The 15,033-nt window shown below is 42.9% G+C and overlaps 1 pseudogene; it reads right to left on the reverse strand.

Annotated features, from left to right (window-relative positions):
* Positions 1-4,439: 4,439 nt before the first annotated feature.
* Positions 4,440-9,077, reverse strand: LOC148101940 (uncharacterized; annotated as a pseudogene).
* Between the last annotated feature and the right edge of the window lie 5,956 nt (positions 9,078-15,033).

A 15,033-nucleotide genomic window follows, 5' to 3' on the forward strand; every position in this document is an offset into this window, starting at 1 on the left:
GAACACTTGTGGCAATAGTATGTATAGTACTCTGCACAGTGTGTGCATATTTGATGTGTATAGATGTTTTAAAATTATTACTCATGATATCACAATGTCCAGACATGTCCTGTAGGGACATGAGGAGGAAACGGTGGCAAAAGGAGCTATGTGAGGCTGCTAAAGGCAGTGGATCCATCACCAGACCACAGGCAACAATAACACATGTACCAGTTGTTGAACTTGTTACGGATTCAAATATTGAGGAGGGATACAGGAGGAAAACCCAAAATAACCACACTGGTCCGGCCGGGTCAAGTCAAACGATGATTTAATGAACACACGCGTGGGAGATGGACACCATACATCAGACAGCATCAGATCTCAATACAAACTCCACACACTCATTGTTTTATGAAAATCAGGGTATTAGAACGCCCCCTCATGCGTACAGATAGTACAATACAGTCAATATTGACAACTTTAGACACATCAAGAAAAACATTCTCTTCGTCTCGAGGACAGACACTGGCTCCAGTGCCTCTCCTTGGAGCGGACTGTCCCCTACGGAGACACAACATTACAGCTGCAAGGTTTTCCAAATTATCAAGTTGACGTGTATATAATTCGCTGAGTCAGGGATACAATATTAAATGCATGTTGGTTTAATGAACTACCATTACTTAAAAACTTAATAAAAAGATATAACTGAATAAAAAATCACAAAGAATCACATAATATCAGTGTTATGTAAGCGCGTGCAACCTCCTGGGCCCAAAGTCATCTCACACCATGGATCAGCCAGTCATAGCGCTGACTGAAGTTTTTGACCTTTATTAACTCGGGCACAACTCTATAATAAGCAACAAACTGCCATATGTGTAAGGTGATCATGTTTACACCTGCAAAGAGAGATCATATAATTATTCTGACACCTGTAAATAAAAGATTAACACCAGGTTATAACAATCACTGTAATTCAAAGGTTAAATGTAATGTCAATAGCTTCAATCAATGTTTAATGCAATGCTTATTAAATGATTCTGATATAATGATGATGATTCTGCTAAAAATGAAATAAAACACCCCTTTTCACCCGACAATTCCCTCTGTTGACCTCTAGGAGAATCCAGAGGTCACAACACCAAATGTTATATCAATTCTTGATCTACACAGCCTGTTCTACGTGCATCAATGGCATCATGGACATCGGAGTCACAACTCTAGGGTCCACTGCCCTTGTGATTACTTTCTCTAACAATGCTCTGGCACAAGGAATGAAACAACACCCACAAATAACAAAAATACCCACCAAAATAGACAAAGTAAGCATGACCGAAAGCACAAGCCCTTTCCACCGTCCGAACACAGAGTCCATCCAGCCCTCCAGCGGATTGTCAACTCCTGAGTGATCATGCATCGTTTCAGACAGGCTCTTTAAGCCCTCAAGAGCCTGAGTCACTGAGCCGTCCGGAGCGGTGTTGTTTGGAATGAAGGTGCAGCACTGATCTCCAAACATGGCACAAACGCCCCCTTTTTCTGCTAATAGCATATCAAGGGCCATCCTATTTTGCACACCCATTAATGAGGTGGGACCCACCTGCTCCGCTAACCCCTCCATCCCGTCTCTGGTCAGGTTAGAGAGTCTCAGCACATTATAATGAACATAATTAATCCTATCTACGTTCTTGTTTGGGGTCACTGGAAAGAAAGCAGAGATTATTGGAAGATTTTCAAAACCGGCTGCTATTTGGTCAGCAAGTTTATATTCACTTGGAACCCCCCTGGGCACTCCAATGGAGTCGATCCAGGTTGGTGAATTCATTCTAGGGTCATAAACATGTGTTCCATCAATTTGTCTTTTTAGCGAAATGTGTCTCTTGCGTCTGGCTGCCAATGTGCGTGTGTTGCGCTGTGGGGTCGCTTTTACCTGATTTCCAATTAGCATAAGTGGCGCTCCTAGTCTCACCATCGCGCACGTCCCCACGCTTCCCAGAGGAACACGAACCAAAAGAGTCTTGTGGCCGCAATAAGCCCGCTCCTGGCCCAGGTTCCAATCAGTGTGGTCGCATCACTTACATTATTTGTGGTCCTCCCCATGTGTGTAACAGAACACCAACTGGGATCAATTTCTCCCAAATTATACTTTACTTTATCGGTGGAGAACTTAAAACACGTATAATTATCCTTTCTAGGCATAAACGGTCCTACTTGGGTGTATTTGTGGATAGGGGGAAATAAACTGGACAAAACAGTGCAATTCCCACTATTCACTACTTCTCTCGTCATCCGCAACATGCAATTATAGCCCCACTGATCCTCTGGATGCAGTGGCGCCGGCTCTGTGAACAAACGCGGTCTAGCGGAAGCACAAGCTACACAATTAGACAATTTTTGTTCTCTCGCATTTTGAGCCATCCAGTCCAGCCAGATGTTACTGTCACTGAACCCGGTGGCGCGTTCAATCAAATCTCGAGGTTTTAATGTGCTGTAGTCCACTGACAGGACCCGTCTACCGTTTGGTTCCTGCTCCTCTGGTACCGCCTCCGACGACCCGCTTCCTTTTTGGCCTGTAAAAGAAGTAACAGAGTTGATTGAATTGAAAGTCACGTGTGTTGCTGTTTCTTTTCTAACTGACTGTACTATGTTATGTTTTCCTAAGAAATTAACTTTAATTAACCTTTTTGGATCAACTCCTACAGTTTCCACGCCCACAACTAAATATACAGGTTTTTCCCGCTGCCAAAGTCAACAGATTTTTAGATGGACTGTAATCCCTTTGAAGTTTAAGCTCATTTCCTGGTCCTAATTCTGACGGTTCCCAATTTTCCCCAGTATAACCCTTTACCTGATTCCAATTCCTACACCACCCGTCATAAGGCCGATTTCCCCTTTCGCAGTGTGTACTCACTGAGTAATCCCAGCAGATCCACACATTGTATCCTCTCCAATTGCCGCTCGCGCCCTTACAGTTAAAAACATCACACAAATCAAACGTAAAAGAGGTTGTGGAGCCATTAACATAATCTAATTCTAAACCACCATAAGTGCTGAGACACTCATCTGTTTTACCAGAGATTTCGCGCTTCATTCTCGCCCGCGACTTGAGTTCACTGAGTGGTATATCAAGTGGCGCTGGGCTGGAATGACCTCCGTGCTCAGACAGTCTGCGTGGGCCGGTCTGCAACAAATAAACCAAAAAACATATAGCGGTGATTAATAACATAGTTAACATCAGACGAAGTAACATTTTGTTAATTTTTGTAACTTCTCTCTCATCACAGGTTTCTGATTGTTGTAATGGCATTGTATCATGTATGACTTGTTTTTTGTTATTTTTGTCTTTTTTTTTTTTTTTTTTTACATACAAGTTCAAAACTCTTCTTATCAAAGCCTTTATGTGAAATCTTCAATTTGATACCGCTCCTTTTTGCTGTCGCGGTGACTTCCTCCTAAGCTGGTCTTCGTTCTTCGGCCTCCCAGGTAGACTACCGGTCGGCCCGTTGCACAGGTGTGAGGGTTTATTCTGCCTCTGTTTTTCACCTGTGTTGGGTGGAGTTGCAATTTTTTCCACCCAGCTGTCGTGTGCCGGTGCACACTGCGACCAATGGTACCAGTTGTCGCCTTTCCCTTTCAGTTGAACCGCTTTCGCCGTCCGGGCCAACACCTCGTATGGACCAGTCCAACGAGGTTCCTTCCACTTGCGTTTGATGACCTTCAGCCACACTACTCTCGCGACTGGGACCTCTCCTTCTCCTGGGGGTTTTTCACAAGCCACCTGCTTTGTGAAGCTGGACACAAGCGCCTTTAACTCGTTCCAATAGTCTGCGTGAGACCTGTTCCCTCTCGTGCCCTGTTCGACCGGGCCCACCGTCCAAGGTGCCGGAAACTGTCTCCCAGTCAGCAGCTCGTATGGCGTGAAACCTGTGGACTGATTAACAGAACATCTTATGGTCATCAACGCAATCGGCAGGGCCGCGACCCAATTGAGCCCTGTTTGCGCGCAGATTTTAGCTAATTTATTTTTCAAATTTAAATTCATCCTTTCTACTTTCCCTTGGGATTGAGGATGATACACTGTTCCAAATTTGTGCTGAACTCCCAACATTTTTTCCACCTTTGCCAAATCTTGATTTTTAAAGTGGGTTCCATTATCTGATCGAATTTTTTTAGGGAACCCATGTCGAGGAATATAATGATTGATTAAACATTTGATCACGGTCCTCGCATCTTCCTTTTTAGTCGCCCATGCCTCTGGCCAGCCGGTCAGTACATCTACACACACCAACAAATAACGAAGACCACCAGGGCCTGAATCAATCATATCAGTGAAATCAATGACAATCTCCTCTCCCGGCCTCTCAGGCATCCGGAACTTACCCAATTCTGGTTTGATCACTGGCTTGGGATTGTGTGCTCCACAGATTAGACACCTTTTGGTGTCGGAGTTTGTTTCGGAAATATCCAAATAGAATGGCTCATCATAATTAGGTGTAACCAAATCAGATGCTCTTGACAGATCCTGTTTTAATGCAATAAACGCGATTTCAGTGTCAGGCGTCCAAGGCAATTCAGCCTTAAGATTTCGAACGCCAACTTGCTTCAGTAGGCCCCTTAAAGGGGCAGTTTTACCTACATAGTCAGGAATGAACTTTCTGCTGTAACCTGTCAACCCAAGGAAAGAAAGCATTTCTCTCACTGTTCGCGGTTTTGGGTGTGTCAGAATTTGGTCTCTGTGTGTGTTCATTAAACCCACTGATTTGTGTGCGATTACCCGACCCAAAAATGTTACCTCAGGTCGAACCAATTGCAACTTTTCTTTACTCACTTTGAAGCCACACTCCACCAATCTATTCAACACGACGAGCGAGGCTGCCGCACAATCCGCTGCTGACGGGGCTGCAATGAGAAGATCATCGACATATTGAATCAATGTACATCCATCTGGCAAATTACATGTTGACAGGGCCTCTTTGAGCACCTGATTGAAAATGCCAGGAGAAAGTGCAAAACCTTGTGGTAGACGTGTGTATCTGAATTTTTTGCCTCTGTATGTGAATGAGAAAATGTCTCTGAGTGACTCATGCAGTGGAAGACAAAAGAATGCATTTGCTAGGTCAATACAAGTGAACCACTTTTGGTCACACTTAATATCTGATAGTGCAGTGTAAGGGTTTGGAACAGGTACAGTGTTAGTGTGCAATATGGCATTAATGGCACGCAAATCATGTGCCATACGATACTTTCCTGTTCCAGATTTCTCCACCGGTAGAATTGGTGTGTTCCAATGTGAGTAAGATGGCTCTAACACTCCGGCATTTAACAGCCCTTCAATTGTTTCTGCAATTCCTTCTTCTGCTTCAGGTTTATGTTTATACTGCGGTCTGTTGATTGGTGTGTTTGATTTCAGGTGGAACAGGATAGGCGAACAGGTGGCCAGGCCAACATCTGTGGGCCCTTTGGACCACAAACTGTCAGGCAGTTTTGACAGTTCAGCAACTGCATCAGGATGATCTGCTCTCTCTCTTCCATATGTTTCTGAAATTTCTTGATGTTCAAGGGTCACTACATCATTAGACATGCAAGTTATACGATAGATTTTAGAATTTGGTGCATAACATAAATTTGGAATTTGGGTGCTTTGCCACCCTGCGTCGTCCAGCGCCCGCCTGACCATTGGTCCCAGATCACATGCTCCATGACCTTCGTGGACCGCCAATGTAATGTGAGGGGCCGAATTTTCTCCCACATTATACCAAGGCAGTTGTTCATCAGTTAATTTTACAGCCGCGGCTACACCTTCTGGCCCAATGTAAATGTTATTTGTTTGCACATTCCAGCTCTGACCCTCAAGATCAGACTGGAATAGTTCACGATAGGTGTCATCATTTTCCCTGTCATAAAAAAGAGTGACGTGGTATGGATCTCGTGGTGGGGAGTAAACTGCCAAGCTCATTATCCAGGGTCTCCACAGTTGGAATTGACTTAGAATGCCTTCCTCCAGCAGCCTTCCCCAGTAAATGTCGGCTTTGGGTTGTTCACAGTTCTGAAGCAGATATTGAGTCTTTGAGTTTGTTCCCAGGCACGGGAAATGCTGTCCTCCTGGCAGAGTAACAGACAGTCCATCTGCAGAGCACATGATAGTAGCTCCCAGCTTCACGAGCAGGTCCCTGCCCATGAGATTCACTGGCACTTGAGGTGACACCACATATTGATGTTTCACAGTCTGCTTTCCCAGCTTTGTCACGGCTGGATCGGTCAACGGCAGAGTCATTGGAACCCCGGAAAAACCCACCACATTAACTGTGTGATAGGAAAGTGTGGCACAGTCTGGTGTTGCTCTCAATGTGGAATATGTTGCTCCAGTGTCCACTAGAAAGGGCAATTCTGTCCCTTCCACGGTCATTGACAGCATAGGGTCTGCCATCCCCATGCTGTTTGGTCTCTCCGGGCTCCTTCAGTACTGCTGCTGTTCCCAGCCCCAGTCAGCCACTGGGTACTGAGCGACTGGCGCTGCACTTGGGTTCGGGGCTTGATATGCTCCCCTGTACCCATTTCTCCCTCTTTGTGTTCCACGTGCCTGGGGTCGATAGCCTCTCCTTGGATTGCTTTGAAAAGATTCTGGACAATCTCTACTCCAGTGTCCCTCTGCTCCACATTTCCAACAGGCATTCCAAGGCATGTTAGTGGGATTCCCTGTTTCACGAGCTCTTTGCACTCCCCTCACTGATCCACCACGCCCTCTTTGCGGACCACCGGTTCCCCAATTCCCTATGGGTTGACGCTGCCTTGGTGCATTGACGGGCCACCTGTCATCAGAGCACAGACCCGGGTCTCCCTCTGGCCATTCAGGCGCGGGACCAGGCCGGGGCCCAGCTATCATTATTTTCTTTGCGTTCTCCTTTTCCTCCTTCTTTTTCTCTCCAACTTTATTTCTCGCCTCTGTCAGCTGTAACTTAACCAAGGACGCCTGTGCCTCCTCCAACTCTTTTTTTTGTCTGTTCGCGGTATCCTGTTCCTCCTGCAACCGGTGTGTTACATGTCTTTCCCACTGCACAGAGTCCGCTACAGCAAAATCTGGATTTTTCTCTAAGTCAGCTTTTACTTGATTGGGCAGCCCTGCCAGCACCGCAGAACGGAACCACGCACGATGCTCACCTTCATTACCTGGATGGATACCTGTTTCTGACAACCACTGCTCTTTGGCTTTTGCTAAAAACTCCCTAGGTGTATGTTGGGGGTCCCAATTTATTTTAGGTATAGCTCCAGTATTAGGGGTTGGGTACTTCTCACGGACTGCGTCAGATAAGGCACATTGCACTTCATGGTATGGCAGATCATTTGCATACCGAGTTGTATGGGCTATAGCCTCTACATCAGCTAGCCCACCACCGAGCATACAGTGGCCAGCAATAGCACGGAAATCGCCAATGGCAAGTTCCTGGCCTTCGGTCAATCTACTCAATGTTCTTAACCAACTCGCTCCTCCCTCAGTTATAGGTGGAAGTTGTTTAACCAATGCTTCCAAATCTCTTATTTTATATGGGCGGTACAGTGGTTCATTTTTTGAACCTGCTATTAAAGGGAGATTATAACCAGGGGCAGCAGCTCCTGGCTCTAAGGACACTTTTTTATAGCGAACCGCGTGTTGTTTTCCACTTGAACTTTGAAACATGGGCCTTCTTACTCCTATTCCTCCACGTCCCGATCTCAAATTTCTGCCTACGTTTGAGTCTGACTCAACTACTCTGTCTTTTTCCTCATCACTCTCCTCTTCTGATGAAGTCGCACCATCTTCACTCTCCTTCTCTGGCTTAGCTTCAGTCAGTTTTTTCTTGACGTCTTTTAGCGTTTTTATTACTTCCCTTAATGCATTTGGATGTTCATGCATCCGGCCATAGACTTCTCCTCTCCAATTTTTGTCCTTAGCCGTTGTGTCAGGTTTCTCCGACCTACTGGTTTGGGTCTGCCCTTCTCGTACTGGTGTTGGCAACTCCTGAAAGGTTGACCGTTCACTTCCATCCTCCGTTGACATTGTATCCTCCATTTTAAGGGTCTGTTCAGTCTGTCCACTGTAACTTGGCTGTTCCTCCATTATTACCTCTGAGTCTGACATTTTTTCTTTACTTAGTGGGCGGGGAGGCGAGGTTAAGCCTTCATCTGCAGCTGAGGCTACCTTTCTCCCTCCCCCACTTTGGGGCTGACATTTAACTGTCACTGACCTTTCTTTGGGACGAACTATAAGTGGGCTGGTATATTCAACGTCAAGAACCACTCCAGTTTGTCCATCTGGACCATGAACTTGTCCCCCACCAAGAGTCATCACAGGCATGATGTATGATTGTGGTGGGGCACTAGGTGATACTGCGGCCCAAGTATATAATTTTGGTGTGTCAGGTTTGTTAGCATCTTCTGGGTTTGACATTAAATCCTTCATTTGGCTCTTTATCTTCTTATTTTCCTCCTTCAGCTGTTTCAATGACTCCATGACATTTTCCATGTCTCCTGTTTCCTCCATGACATCCTCCATCATCCAAGATGATGCTCCATTCCACAGGAACAGCCATTTACAGCACTTTGCATGGGTCTCCTTTAAATTCTTGATTTCTTTTTTGGCTTTCCGGTTAACTGAATGTCCCTCTGTTTCCTTTTCCAGTTGTTCCAGTTTCTGCTCGCATCTCTCTCCTTCCGTTTTAAACACAATGTTTAGGGCTATCTTCTCCTCCAGCCCTCTCTGTTGGGAGGCAATAATTTTTCTTACCTCCACATCCATCATTTTGCATTCTTTCTCCGCTGTTTTTAATGATCCAGGGAAAGCCAAGCGAATGGCTTTTTTAGCTGTTGCAGTTGTTCCTCCATAGGCCTAAATGCCCTAGACCCACTAGATGTCGCGCTGGAGCTGTTTGCCATTTTCCTGAAACACAGGCTTACCTCCCTCTCAATGACGTTACTCGACTCCTCCTCCTGGGTCACCCCACTACGTCTCCTTGAGAGTTCTCAGAATTAATCTCACCACTCCAACGGTCACAGTCTCCTCCAGACCTGCTCGGTGACACACAATTAACCCAGTGCGTCAGAGAGTTGACCGTGGTTTTATTAATGTTCACACTTAATCACAATATTTCACTCTCCCATTTAATTTAATAAACCCAAATACATTGTGTGCTGTACTTTATGCACGCTACAGCCACACAGTTTAACACCTTCTCACCACACCAAGTCGTCACAAAACCTGCGTCAAGGCGCTCTCGTATCACATAATAATAAATAGACACCATTCTATTTTAACCGGTGGGAGAGTGATGAACCAGTCAAACCCAAACTCCTCAATAGTTCGCCATTTTACTTCAACACTAAACAATCAAACTCCACTTAGTCTCATTTACTCCAGACACCATTAACCATTTCAAACACACAGTCACAAACAATTCATGTCAGCCACACAATTTCAAAAAGCCAATTATCTCCTTTTAAATAATTTCTCACTTCGGGACTTCTCCACCACTAACTCTACAAATTTTAAGAAAGCATATCAAATTCAGTACCGGTTATTACCGCTTGTACCATGGAGAAAACAAACATAGCCGCCTCTGTGACTTCATACTCGGGGTCATCCGCCTGTATGGCTAGTTCAATCACCCCTTTAAATAAAAGTAAACACCGACTAATATATAGATCTAAGTCGTCCAGATCTATTTCTGAACTTACTGACACCTCATAAGGGGCATCTCCCTCTTCTGTCTGTGCAGAACAGTTACAATTCACCTCCAGAAGCCCCTCTACCCCTGTAACTTCAATGTGACAGGACGCTGATCGCAACATTATTAGGGTTTTTATAACTTTATATGAACAGGAATTTATCAATATTGAGTGGGGTTTTTTTTCTTCTTTCAAATATGTGTGTGAATGTAAATGAATTTCTTACTTTTCACAAGTCCACTTTATTGCGTGCTCATAGATTCACTTCTGTTAAAGTTATTCAACAAATATATTTTTCTTTATTTATTCCTTATGGATTATGTCACGCTTATTAGTGGCTCATATATACTTAAACTTATGTCTAGACTTGAACACAGAGTTAGAGCATCATTCCATCCTTTTTAGGGTGACAAACTCCACTTTCTCTGTATCAAGACAGCTCATAACCTTTCAACAATTTTATCTAATGTATTATTGATTAAGATTCTTCTAGGAGAATAAATGTGTGGTTTTCTAAGTACACTTAAATTTTGTCTCAGATTAGTTCACTACAATTTGATCCAAATTGTAAACACTCACCTCCCCATACACCACAATAACTCAGAGTTATATGTATTATATCTTATATTATCACAAGAAAGCAACTGGGTTAATCAAGCATACTTGTCTATAGTCTCACACTGAAAGAAAAAGACGCTCACAGTCTTATAACTTCATATATATCTTGCTTGAATCAAAAGCATTTTAAACTTTCCACTTTTCAGCCATGCAACACAAGAGAAATATGCCAACCACAGTCATTAATCATATATTCACAGCAATATTCAAAACTCATTTATATTATCATAATACACAAAACCAGCATGTTATTTACAGGGCTTTAACAATACTTGCAAAGCATAATTATAACAGTCAATCACACTCTAAACAAAAATGAACGTCCTCTGTGTACCTCACAGCAGCCACGTCATTTGCATGTTCACACACACAATCCAATCAGGCACGCAGCGCTGCAGCACGCTATCGTCACACACAGCCTCGTTTCACACTCAACTCTCTATCTTATTTTACACAGACGTCTTATATTTACACTCACTCTCAGGCCTGAAAGTTTTAGCGCCTACACAATTTTGACAAATTTAAGATAACGGGTCCAACCGAAGAAAGTCCAACTTTTTTGTAATCAATTAACCAGTATCAGCCTCTAACTGTATCTGGCCTCATCTCTAAAGTCCCTAAGTCAATTTACAGTGCCCAAAAAAGCGCAGATAAGGAGACTCTAACTCCTAGCTTGTTCCAGGATGCCCTGTACCCCACAGTCAAGCCAACTGAACTAACCCTGTTCGCCGACAGGTCAAGGTCGCGCGTCCGCGGCCAGGAGGGAGCGTAACCTCCGGGCTATGCGCCTCTTAGTGGACTCTAACCACCGTTCTAACAAAATTTATAATACTTTTAAACCGCCGTCAACCCTCTAAAACAAGAGTATGACTGACGCAGATGCAACGTTATGGACAATGGAGCCTCTAACTCTCAACATGGCCAACACAGATGCAATCCTTTAAACCAATGGAGCCTCTAACTCACAAAATGACCAATTCCCTATCAAACTACCTGAGCCTCTAACTCAGTATTATTTTCCTTTACCTTGGGCCTCTAACCCAGTATTATTACTTTTAAGCTTATTTCAAGTTTCAACACTCATGAGATTTTTTCATCAAAATCAAAACAGGCCTTCACCAGTAATTTCAGTGAGTAGACTTTTAATTTATACAATCCAATTTGGCACAGTTCGGATTTACATTCAACAGGTTGTGCCTTACCCAGGTTGTGCCTTACCTTTAGATGTGCTGGCCTGCCCACTCACGTCAGACCACTGGCTCGTGCCTGCCCGTTCGACCACCTCGGACCGTCCAAACCTCCAAACCTTCCTCCTCAATACCACAGGACGAGCCCCCAAAACTGTTACGGATTCAAATATTGAGGAGGGATACAGGAGGAAAACCCAAAATAACCACACTGGTCCGGCCGGGTCAAGTCAAACGATGATTTAATGAACACACGCGTGGGAGATGGACACCATACATCAGACAGCATCAGATCTCAATACAAACTCCACACACTCATTGTTTTATGAAAATCAGGGTATTAGAACGCCCCCTCATGCGTACAGATAGTACAATACAGTCAATATTGACAACTTTAGACACATCAAGAAAAACATTCTCTTCGTCTCGAGGACAGACACTGGCTCCAGTGCCTCTCCTTGGAGCGGACTGTCCCCTACGGAGACACAACATTACAGCTGCAAGGTTTTCCAAATTATCAAGTTGACGTGTATATAATTCGCTGAGTCAGGGATACAATATTAAATGCATGTTGGTTTAATGAACTACCATTACTTAAAAACTTAATAAAAAGATATAACTGAATAAAAAATCACAAAGAATCACATAATATCAGTGTTATGTAAGCGCGTGCAACCTCCTGGGCCCAAAGTCATCTCACACCATGGATCAGCCAGTCATAGCGCTGACTGAAGTTTTTGACCTTTATTAACTCGGGCACAACTCTATAATAAGCAACAAACTGCCATATGTGTAAGGTGATCATGTTTACACCTGCAAAGAGAGCTCATATAATTATTCTGACACCTGTAAATAAAAGATTAACACCAGGTTATAACAATCACTGTAATTCAAAGGTTAAATGTAATGTCAATAGCTTCAATCAATGTTTAATGCAATGCTTATTAAATGATTCTGATATAATGATGATGATTCTGCTAAAAATGAAATAAAACACCCCTTTTCACCCGACAAACTGCAGAGGTATTCAAGTGTAAAAATAATAATAGCAAACACATTTGCAATGTTTTGGTTCTGTAACATTTTTTATCATTACTTTTTCATGGATTAGGTGCAAGAGTTGTTAAGTGTGGATAATTAAATAATAGGTTAATGTAATAGTAAATTGTGCCTTTTTCTCAGATCAACAGGAAGTGGAGAGTGATAGATGAGACGAAGCGATGGAAGGAGGAAGAGAAGCAAAGTGAGTGAGTCACAGGCAGAGCTTGGTTTATTTCCCACAGTTTTTTAAATCTGTTGCCTTATGGTTCCAAGCGTTGTCACTAATCTTTGCATTTTATTATTATCTTGTAACACTTGTTTTAGGGCTGTTCGATATAACGTATATATCAGATGACAATATAAAGACATCTATCATTTCATTATACGCTATTGTTTGTTTTATGGTATCATAAAATAAACAGTTTGTGCCAATATTTTTTTTTCACCGTTTTGATGGTCACTGTAGTGGCTATATTAATTTCTTAAAGTTCTCTCTTTCTCTAATATTTAATATAACCACACTATGGACGGACAAGAGCCCGTTTTTATGCGTTGTTTTTATGCGTTTTTGTTAGCAACAACAACGGTAAAACCCTTGCGTGACCGCTTGGTTTTTTTTTTCCACATAAACCTTTCAGAATAAAGCCCAAGATCCTGTTGAGACTTTTCAAAATAAACTGAATCAGATGAAAGAGTATGCAGAGTGTTTGTGGATGAGAAGCAAAAAAGAGTCGTCAGGTGCTAAAAAGTAAACCTTAGACTCAAATGTTAGAACAGGCTTTTCCCCGCAGCACATAGAAAACGGCGGCTGTTACAACTTATGTCTAATAATGTATAGTTTCATGCATCGGTTAAAACATTAGACTCCAGGTACACGACGCCCAGCTGGTAACACTTCAAAACAGATTCACAGAAAATGTAAAGTTTTTGTGATTTATATCGTTATTGGGACGATAGATGTCTTATATCAGGATATGAGATTTTGGTCATATCGCACAGCCCTAACTTGTTTAATCCTATATTCCTATGTATTGTATACCTTGTCAGGTTTCATCTGCGTGCTCAGGTGATTAACAATATTACCATCGGTGGTGAAGATCCATTCTGGTGGTGTGCTTGTGGCTGGAATACACAGATATTTCCGTGCCATGTGGGACATTAACGGGAAATGTTCTTCATTCATTTTCCACCAAGCCAGTGGATCTTCTTCTGCATCTACGATCTCCTCACTGAGGTAACAGTCCATTTCTGTCTTGGCTCAGCATCAACAGAAATTCACTGCAGCCATTGTGATATTTGATGCGTCGTAATTTATTTCAGGCTATTTCGCAAATACATATTTTTGCGGCAATGTCATTCACAAACGCAAAATATTACTTCCTTAAGATCAAGCCTATATCAAAATTGTGTCATTCTTTTGGCCCATTGGAGTGCGGTAAGCCGTCATAGGCCCCTATTGGAAACTAAGAATATTACATGGAATTGCTTGTTTGGCAAAAAAAATTGGTAAATAATGTAATTTGGTTTTACAAAACAAAAACATGGAAAACTACAATTTTCATACATCACTCTGAACACACCATCCCCACTGTCAAATATGGTGGTGGCAGCATCATGCTCTGGGGGTGCTTCTTTCATAAGGGACAGGGAAGCTGGTCAGAGCTGATGGGAAGATGGATGGAGCCAAATACAGGGCAATCTTGGAAGAAAACCTCTTGGAGTCTGCAAAAGACTTGAGACTGGGGTAGAGGTTCACCTTCCAGCAGGACAATGACCCTAAACATAAAGCCAGTGCAACAATGTAATGGTTTAAAACAAAACATATCCATGTGTTAGAATGGCCCAGTCAAAGTCCAGATCTAAATCCAATCAAGAATCTGTGGCAAGATCTGAAAACTGCTGTTCACAAACGCTGTCCAGCTGATCTGACTGAGCTGGAGCTGTTTTGCACAGAAGAATGGGCAAAGATTTCAGTCTCTAGATGTGCAAAGCTGGTAGAGACATACCCTAAAAGACTGGCAGCTGTAATTGCAGCAAAAGGTGGTTCTACAAAGTATTAACTCAGGGGGCTGAATAATTACGCACACCCCACTTTGCAGTTATTTATTTGTAAAAAAAATGTTTGGAATCATGTATGATTTTTGTTCCACTTCTCACGTGTGCACCACTTTGTATTGGTCTTTCAAGTGGAATTCCAATAAAATTGATTCATGTTTGTGGCTTTAATGTGACAAAATGTGGAAAAGTTCAAGGGGGCCGAATACTTTTGCAAGCCACTGTATTTGCAAAAGTGATCCGACGTTTTCAAAGACGTCTGTTACCCACCAGCTCGATAGCTAGCCGGGTGCTCGAGGGTCACTAGAGCCGCCGAGAACGGTCTTTCGCTATTCAGGTTAAACGCAATGTTGGGACTAACGCGTTATTAAGTAATGCGTTACTGTAACTACGTTATTATGCCAAAATCAGGAACACGTTAATCGTTACTGGGATTTAAATAGGGTTGTTATTT

Source organism: Neolamprologus brichardi, chromosome 7 (genome assembly GCF_056152115.1).
Source record: "Neolamprologus brichardi isolate AB-2024 chromosome 7, ASM5615211v1, whole genome shotgun sequence".
Classification (NCBI taxonomy): domain Eukaryota; kingdom Metazoa; phylum Chordata; class Actinopteri; order Cichliformes; family Cichlidae; genus Neolamprologus; species Neolamprologus brichardi.